Genomic DNA, 9418 nt, shown 5'->3' with positions numbered 1-9418 from the left:
GGGGTCAGACATTAAATACAGGAGGGGGAGGGGTCAGACATTATATACAGGAGAGGAGGGGTCAGACATTAAATACAGGAGGGGAGGGGTCACACATTATATACAGGAGGGGTCACACATTATATACAGGAGGGGAGGGGTCACACATTATATACAGGAGGGGGAGGGGTCACACATTATATACAGGAGGGGGAGGGGTCACATTTTATATATAGGAGGGGGAGGGGTCACACATTATATACAGGAGGGGGAGGGGTCAGACATTATATACAGGAGGGGAGGGGTCACACATTATATACAGGAGGGGGAGGGGTCACACATTATATACAGGAGGGTGAGGGGTCACACATTATATACAGGAGGGTGAGGGGTCACACATTATATACAGGAGGGGTAGGGGTCACACATTATATACAGGAGGGTGAGGGGTCACACATTATATGCAGGAGGGGGAGGGGTCACACATTATATACAGGAGTGGGAGGGGTCACACATTATATACAGGAGAGGAGGGGTCACACATTATATAAAGGAGGGGGAGGGGTCACACATTATATAAAGGAGGGGGAGGGGTCACACATTATATACAGGAGTGGAGGGGTCACACATTATATAAAGGAGGGGGAGGGGTCACACATTATATACAGGAGGGTGAGGGGTCACACATTATATACAGGAGGGGGTAGGGGTCACACATTATATACAGGAGGGGGTCAGACATTATATATAGGAGGGGGAGGGGTCACACATTATATACAGGAGGGAGAGGGGTCACACATTATATACAGGAGGGGTCACACATTATATATAGGAGGGGGAGGGGTCACACATTATATACAGGAGGGGGAGGGTCACACATTATATACAGGAGGGGGTCAGACATTATATATAGGAGGGGGAGGGGTCACACATTATATACAGGAGGGGGAGGGTCACACATTATATACAGGAGGGGGAGGGGTCACACATTGTATACAGGAGGGGGAGGGGTCAGACATTATATACAGGAGGGGGTCAGACATTATATACAGGAGGGGGAGGGGCAGACATTATATACAGGAGGGGGAGGGGTCACACATTATATACAGGAGGGGTCACACATTATATACAGGAGGGGTCACACATTATATATAGGAGGGGGAGGGGTCACACATTATATACAGGAGGGGGAGGGTCACACATTATATACAGGAGGGGGTCAGACATTATATATAGGAGGGGGAGGGGTCACACATTATATACAGGAGGGGAAGGGGTCACACATTATATACAGGAGGGGGAGGGTCACATATTATATACAGGAGGGGGTCAGACATTATATACAGGAGGGGGAGGGGCAGACATTATATACAGGAGGGGGAGGGGTCAGACATTATATACAGGAGGGGGAGGGGTCACACATTATATACAGGAGGGGGAGGGGTCAGACATTATATACAGGAGGGGGAGGGGTCAGACATTATATACAGGAGGGGGAGGGGTCAGACATTATATACAGGAGGGGGAGGGGTCAGACATTATATACAGGAGGGGGAGGGGTCAGACATTATATACAGGAGGGGGAGGGGTCACACATTATATACAGGAGGGGGAGGGGTCACACATTATATACAGGAGGGGGAGGGGTCAGACATTATATACAGGAGGGGGAGGGGTCACACATTATATACAGGAGGGGGAGGGGTCACAGATTATATACAGGGGGAGGGGGAGGGGTCACACATTATATACAGGAGGGGTCACACATTATATACAGGAGGGGTCACACATTATATACAGGAGGGGTCACACATTATATACAGGAGGGGTCACACATTATATACAGGAGGGGGAGGGGTCACACATTATATACAGGAGGGGGAGGGGTCACACATTATATACAGGAGGGGGAGGGGTCACACATTATATACAGGAGGGGGTCAGACATTATATATAGGAGGGGGAGGGGTCAGACATTATATACAGGAGGGGTCACACATTATATACAGGAGGGGGAGGGGTCACACATTATATACAGGAGGGGGTCAGACAGTATATACAGGAGGGGGAGGGGTCAGACATTATATACAGGAGGGGGAGGGGTCAGACATTATATACAGGAGGGGAGGGGTCACACATTATATACAGGAGGGGGTCAGACATTATATATAGGAGAGGGAGGGGTCACACATTATATACTGGAGGGGGAGGGGTCACACATATAAAGGAGTGGGTCAGACATTATATACAGGTGGGGGAGGGGTCACACATTATATACAGGAGGGGGTCAGACATTATATACAGGAGGGGGAGGGGTCAGACATTATATACACGAGGGTGTCAGACATTATATACAGGTGGGGGAGGGGTCACACATTATGTACAGGAAGGGGAGGGGTCTCACATTATATACAAGATCACACATTATATAAAGGAGGGGAGGGGTCATATATTATATACAGGTGGGGGAGGGGTCTCACTTTATATACAAGAGGGGGTCAGACATTTTATATAGGAGGGGGAGGGGTCACACATTATATACAGGAGGGGGAGGGGTCATATATTATATACAGGAGGGGGAGGGGTCACACATTATATAAAGGAGGGGAGGGGTCACACATTATATACAGGAGGGGGAGGGGTCATACATTATATACAGGAAGGGGAGGGGTCTCACATTATATACAGGAGGGGGAGGGGTCACACATCATATACAGGAGAGGGAGGGGTCAGACATTACATACAGGAGGGGGAGGGGTCACACATTATATACAGGAGGGGGAGGGGTCATACATTATATACAGGAGGGGGAGGGGTCACACATTATATAAAGGAGGGGGAGGGGTCACACATTATATACAGGAGGGGGAGGGGTCACACATTACATACAGGAGGGGGAGGGGTCAGACATTACATACAGGAGGGGGAGGGGGTCAGACATTATATATAGGAGGGGGAGGGGTCATACATTATATACAGGAGGGGGAGGGGTCACACATTATATAAAGGAGGGTGAGGGGTCACACATTATATACAGGGGGGTCACACATTACATAAAGGAGGGGGAGGGGTCACACATTATATACAGGAGCGGGAGGGGTCACACATTATATAAAGGAGTGTGAGGGGTCACACATTATATACAGGGGGAGTCACACATTATATAAAGGAGGGGGAGGGGTCACACATTATATACAGGAGGGGGAGGGGTCAGACATTATATACAGGAGGGGGAGGGGTCAGACATTAAATACAGGAGGGGGAGGGGTCAGACATTAAATACAGGAGGGGGAGGGGTCAGACATTATATACAGTAGGGTGTCACACATTATATACAGGAGAGGGAGGGGTCACACATTATATACAGGAGGGGGAGGGGTCACACATTATATACAGGAGGGGAGGGGTCACACATTATATACAGGAGGGGGAGGGGTCAGACATTATATACAGGAGGGGGAGGGGTCACACATTATATACAGGAGGGGGAGGGGTCACACATTATATACAGGAGGGGGAGGGGTCACATATTATATACAGGAGGGGAGGGGTCACACATTATATACAGGAGGGGGAGGGGTCAGACATTATATACAGGAGGGGGAGGGGTATGACATTATATACAGGAGGGGGAGGGGTCACACATTATATACAGGAGGGGAGGGGTCACACATTATATACAGGAGGGGGAGGGGTCACACATTATATAAAGGAGGGGGAGGGGTCACACATTATGTACAGGAGAGGAGGGGTCACACATTATATACAGGAGGGGTCACACATTATATACAGGAGGGGGAGGGGTCAGACATTAAATACAGGAGGGGGAGGGGTCAGACATTATACACAGGAGGGGAGGGGTCACACATTATATACAGGAGGGGGAGGGGTCACACATTATATACAGGAGGGGGAGGGGTCACACATTATATACAGGAGAGGAGGGGTCACACATTATATACAGGAGGGGAGGGGTCACACATTATATACAGGAGAGGAGGGGTCAGACATTAAATACAGGAGGGGGAGGGGTCAGACATTATATACAGGAGAGGAGGGGTCAGACATTAAATACAGGAGGGGAGGGGTCACACATTATATACAGGAGGGGTCACACATTATATACAGGAGGGGAGGGGTCACACATTATATACAGGAGGGGGAGGGGTCACACATTATATACAGGAGGGGGAGGGGTCACATTTTATATATAGGAGGGGGAGGGGTCACACATTATATACAGGAGGGGGAGGGGTCAGACATTATATACAGGAGGGGAGGGGTCACACATTATATACAGGAGGGGGAGGGGTCACACATTATATACAGGAGGGTGAGGGGTCACACATTATATACAGGAGGGTGAGGGGTCACACATTATATACAGGAGGGGTAGGGGTCACACATTATATACAGGAGGGTGAGGGGTCACACATTATATGCAGGAGGGGGAGGGGTCACACATTATATACAGGAGTGGGAGGGGTCACACATTATATACAGGAGAGGAGGGGTCACACATTATATAAAGGAGGGGGAGGGGTCACACATTATATAAAGGAGGGGGAGGGGTCACACATTATATACAGGAGTGGAGGGGTCACACATTATATAAAGGAGGGGGAGGGGTCACACATTATATACAGGAGGGTGAGGGGTCACACATTATATACAGGAGGGGGTAGGGGTCACACATTATATACAGGAGGGGGTCAGACATTATATATAGGAGGGGGAGGGGTCACACATTATATACAGGAGGGAGAGGGGTCACACATTATATACAGGAGGGGTCACACATTATATATAGGAGGGGGAGGGGTCACACATTATATACAGGAGGGGGAGGGTCACACATTATATACAGGAGGGGGTCAGACATTATATATAGGAGGGGGAGGGGTCACACATTATATACAGGAGGGGGAGGGTCACACATTATATACAGGAGGGGGAGGGGTCACACATTGTATACAGGAGGGGGAGGGGTCAGACATTATATACAGGAGGGGGTCAGACATTATATACAGGAGGGGGAGGGGCAGACATTATATACAGGAGGGGGAGGGGTCACACATTATATACAGGAGGGGTCACACATTATATACAGGAGGGGTCACACATTATATATAGGAGGGGGAGGGGTCACACATTATATACAGGAGGGGGAGGGTCACACATTATATACAGGAGGGGGTCAGACATTATATATAGGAGGGGGAGGGGTCACACATTATATACAGGAGGGGAAGGGGTCACACATTATATACAGGAGGGGGAGGGTCACATATTATATACAGGAGGGGGTCAGACATTATATACAGGAGGGGGAGGGGCAGACATTATATACAGGAGGGGGAGGGGTCAGACATTATATACAGGAGGGGGAGGGGTCACACATTATATACAGGAGGGGGAGGGGTCAGACATTATATACAGGAGGGGGAGGGGTCAGACATTATATACAGGAGGGGGAGGGGTCAGACATTATATACAGGAGGGGAGGGGTCAGACATTATATACAGGAGGGGGAGGGGTCAGACATTATATACAGGAGGGGGAGGGGTCACACATTATATACAGGAGGGGGAGGGGTCACACATTATATACAGGAGGGGGAGGGGTCAGACATTATATACAGGAGGGGGAGGGGTCACACATTATATACAGGAGGGGGAGGGGTCACAGATTATATACAGGGGGAGGGGGAGGGGTCACACATTATATACAGGAGGGGTCACACATTATATACAGGAGGGGTCACACATTATATACAGGAGGGGTCACACATTATATACAGGAGGGGTCACACATTATATACAGGAGGGGGAGGGGTCACACATTATATACAGGAGGGGGAGGGGTCAGACATTATATACAGGAGGGGGAGGGGTCACACATTATATACAGGAGGGGGAGGGGTCACAGATTATATACAGGGGGAGGGGGAGGGGTCACACATTATATACAGGAGGGGTCACACATTATATACAGGAGGGGGAGGGGTCACAGATTATATACAGGGGGAGGGGGAGGGGTCACACATTATATACAGGAGGGGTCACACATTATATACAGGAGGGGTCACACATTATATACAGGGTGACTCAGAGATGTGACACTGTGTACAGTATAGCAGGCTCCAGGGTCACCAGGAAGGGGCGGTACAATGAAACTAGCAGGGGCGGAGCAGTGACACCAAGAGGGGGCGGAGCTGGAAGCGGGGGTGACACATAGAGGGAGCTGTGTGGTTGCTGAACGCGGGCGCCGCTGACTCATTGTTCCCGGCTTCATAAACATGGCGGCGGGGCCATTTCCTGCGCGCCCAGATAAACTCCGCCCACAAACGTCAAAGCTCCCGGATACTGCGCAGGGAAGTGGTGTGACGTCATCACTACTTCCGGGTCACCGGAACGCGAACATCACGGAGAGCACGGCGGCCTCAGGTGAGAGATTGTCGGTGTGTGAGAGGCGCCCGGGACACCGACACACGGGGAGAGGCCACAGATATAATATACCCGTCCTGTGTGATCGGGGGTCATATATATATATATAATATACCCGTCCTGTGTGATCGGGGGTCATATATATATATATAATATACACGTCCTGTGTGATCGGGGTCATATATATATATATATATAATATACACGTCCTGTGTGATCGGGGGTCATATATATATATATAATATACCCGTCCTGTGTGATCGGGGGTCATATATATATATATAATATACCCGTCCTGTGTGATCGGGGTCATATATATATATATATATAATATACCCGTCCTGTGTGATCGGGGTCATATATATATATATAATATACCCGTCCTGTGTGATCGGGGTCATATATATATATATATTATACCCGTCCTGTGTGATCGGGGTCATATATATATATAATATACCCGTCCTGTGTGATCGGGGTCATATATATATATATAATATACCCGTCCTGTGTGATCGGGGTCATATATATATATAATATACCCGTCCTGTGTGATCGGGGTCATATATATATATATAATATACCCGTCCTGTGTGATCGGGGTCATATATATATATATATTATACCCGTCCTGTGTGATCGGGGTCATATATATATATAATATACCCGTCCTGTGTGATCGGGGTCATATATATATATATAATATACCCGTCCTGTGTGATCGGGGTCATATATATATATAATATACCCGTCCTGTGTGATCGGGGTCATATATATATATATAATATACCCGTCCTGTGTGATCGGGGTCATATATATATATATAATATACCCGTCCTGTGTGATCGGGGTCATATATATATATAATATACCCGTCCTGTGTGATCGGGGTCATATATATATATATAATATACCCGTCCTGTGTGATCGGGGTCATATATATATATATATTATACCCGTCCTGTGTGATCGGGGTCATATATATATATATAATATACCCGTCCTGTGTGATCGGGGTCATATATATATATATAATATACCCGTCCTGTGTGATCGGGGTCATATATATATATATATATAATATACCCGTCCTGTGTGATCGGGGGTCATATATATATATATAATATACCCGTCCTGTGTGATCGGGGTCATATATATATATATAATATACCCGTCCTGTGTGATCGGGGTCATATATATATATATATATAATATACCCGTCCTGTGTGATCGGGGGTCATATATATATATATAATATACCCGTCCTGTGTGATCGGGGGTCATATATATATATATAATATACACGTCCTGTGTGATCGGGGTCATATATATATATATATATAATATACACGTCCTGTGTGATCGGGGGTCATATATATATATATAATATACCCGTCCTGTGTGATCGGGGTCATATATATATATATAATATACCCGTCCTGTGTGATCGGGGTCATATATATATATATATTATACCCGTCCTGTGTGATCGGGGTCATATATATATATAATATACCCGTCCTGTGTGATCGGGGTCATATATATATATATAATATACCCGTCCTGTGTGATCGGGGTCATATATATATATATAATATACCCGTCCTGTGTGATCGGGGTCATATATATATATATAATATACCCGTCCTGTGTGATCGGGGTCATATATATATATATATATATAATATACCCGTCCTGTGTGATCGGGGTCATATATATATATATATATAATATACCCGTCCTGTGTGATCGGGGTCATATATATATATATATATATAATATACCCGTCCTGTGTGATCGGGGGTCATATATATATATATAATATACCCGTCCTGTGTGATCGGGGGTCATATATATATATATATTATACCCGTCCTGTGTGATCGGGGTCATATATATATATATATATATATATATATATATTATACCCGTCCTGTGTGATCGGGGTCATATATATATATATATATATATAATATACCCGTCCTGTGTGATCGGGGTCATATATATATATATATATAATATACACGTCCTGTGTGATCGGGGTCATATATATATATATATAATATACCCGTCCTGTGTGATCGGGGTCATATATATATATAATATACCCGTCCTGTGTGATCGGGGTCATATATATATATATAATATACACGTCCTGTGTGATCGGGGTCATATATATATATAATATACCCGTCCTGTGTGATCGGGGTCATATATATATATATATAATATACCCGTCCTGTGTGATCGGGGGTCATATATATATATATATAATATACACGTCCTGTGTGATCGGGGTCATATATATATATATATATTATACCCGTCCTGTGTGATCGGGGTCATATATATATATATATATATATATATATATATATATATATATAGTATATATATATATATATATAATATACCCGTCCTGTGTGATCGGGGTCATATATATATATATATATATATATATATATATAATATACACGTCCTGTGTGATCGGGGTCATATATATATATATATAATATACCCGTCCTGTGTGATCGGGGTCATATATATATATAATATACCCGTCCTGTGTGATCGGGGTCATATATATATATATAATATACACGTCCTGTGTGATCGGGGTCATATATATATATAATATACCCGTCCTGTGTGATCGGGGGTCATATATATATATATATATATACCCGTCCTGTGTGATCGGGGGTCATATATATATATATAATATACCCGTCCTGTGTGATCGGGGTCATATATATATATATAATATACCCGTCCTGTGTGATCGGGGGTCATATATATATATAATATACCCGTCCTGTGTGATCGGGGGTCATATATATATATATAATATACCCGTCCTGTGTGATCGGGGGTCATATATATATATATATATAATATACCCGTCCTGTGTGATCGGGGTCATATATATATATATATAATATACCCGTCCTGTGTGATCGGGGGTCATATATATATATATAATATACCCGTCC

At 45.1% G+C, this 9418-nt stretch overlaps 1 protein-coding gene across 1 annotated transcript in view; it reads left to right on the top strand.

The window, feature by feature from the left end:
* The first annotated feature begins 6308 nt into the window (after positions 1-6308).
* LOC141054857 (uncharacterized) overlaps positions 6309-9418 on the top strand; it is a 30423-nt gene continuing 27313 nt past the window's right edge. Inside the window, exon 1 of the mRNA XM_073551734.1 lies at positions 6309-6425. The gene's annotated coding sequence lies outside the window, so the exon portion shown is untranslated. The remainder of the gene's footprint in view (positions 6426-9418) is intronic.

Source organism: Dendrobates tinctorius, unplaced genomic scaffold (genome assembly GCF_039654945.1).
Source record: "Dendrobates tinctorius isolate UK_male_01 unplaced genomic scaffold, ASM3965494v1 ptg000179l, whole genome shotgun sequence".
NCBI classification, from domain to species: Eukaryota; Metazoa; Chordata; class Amphibia; order Anura; family Dendrobatidae; genus Dendrobates; species Dendrobates tinctorius.
The sequence above is the reverse complement of the archived record's forward strand: the minus strand, read 5'-3'. Positions and strand labels throughout refer to the sequence as shown.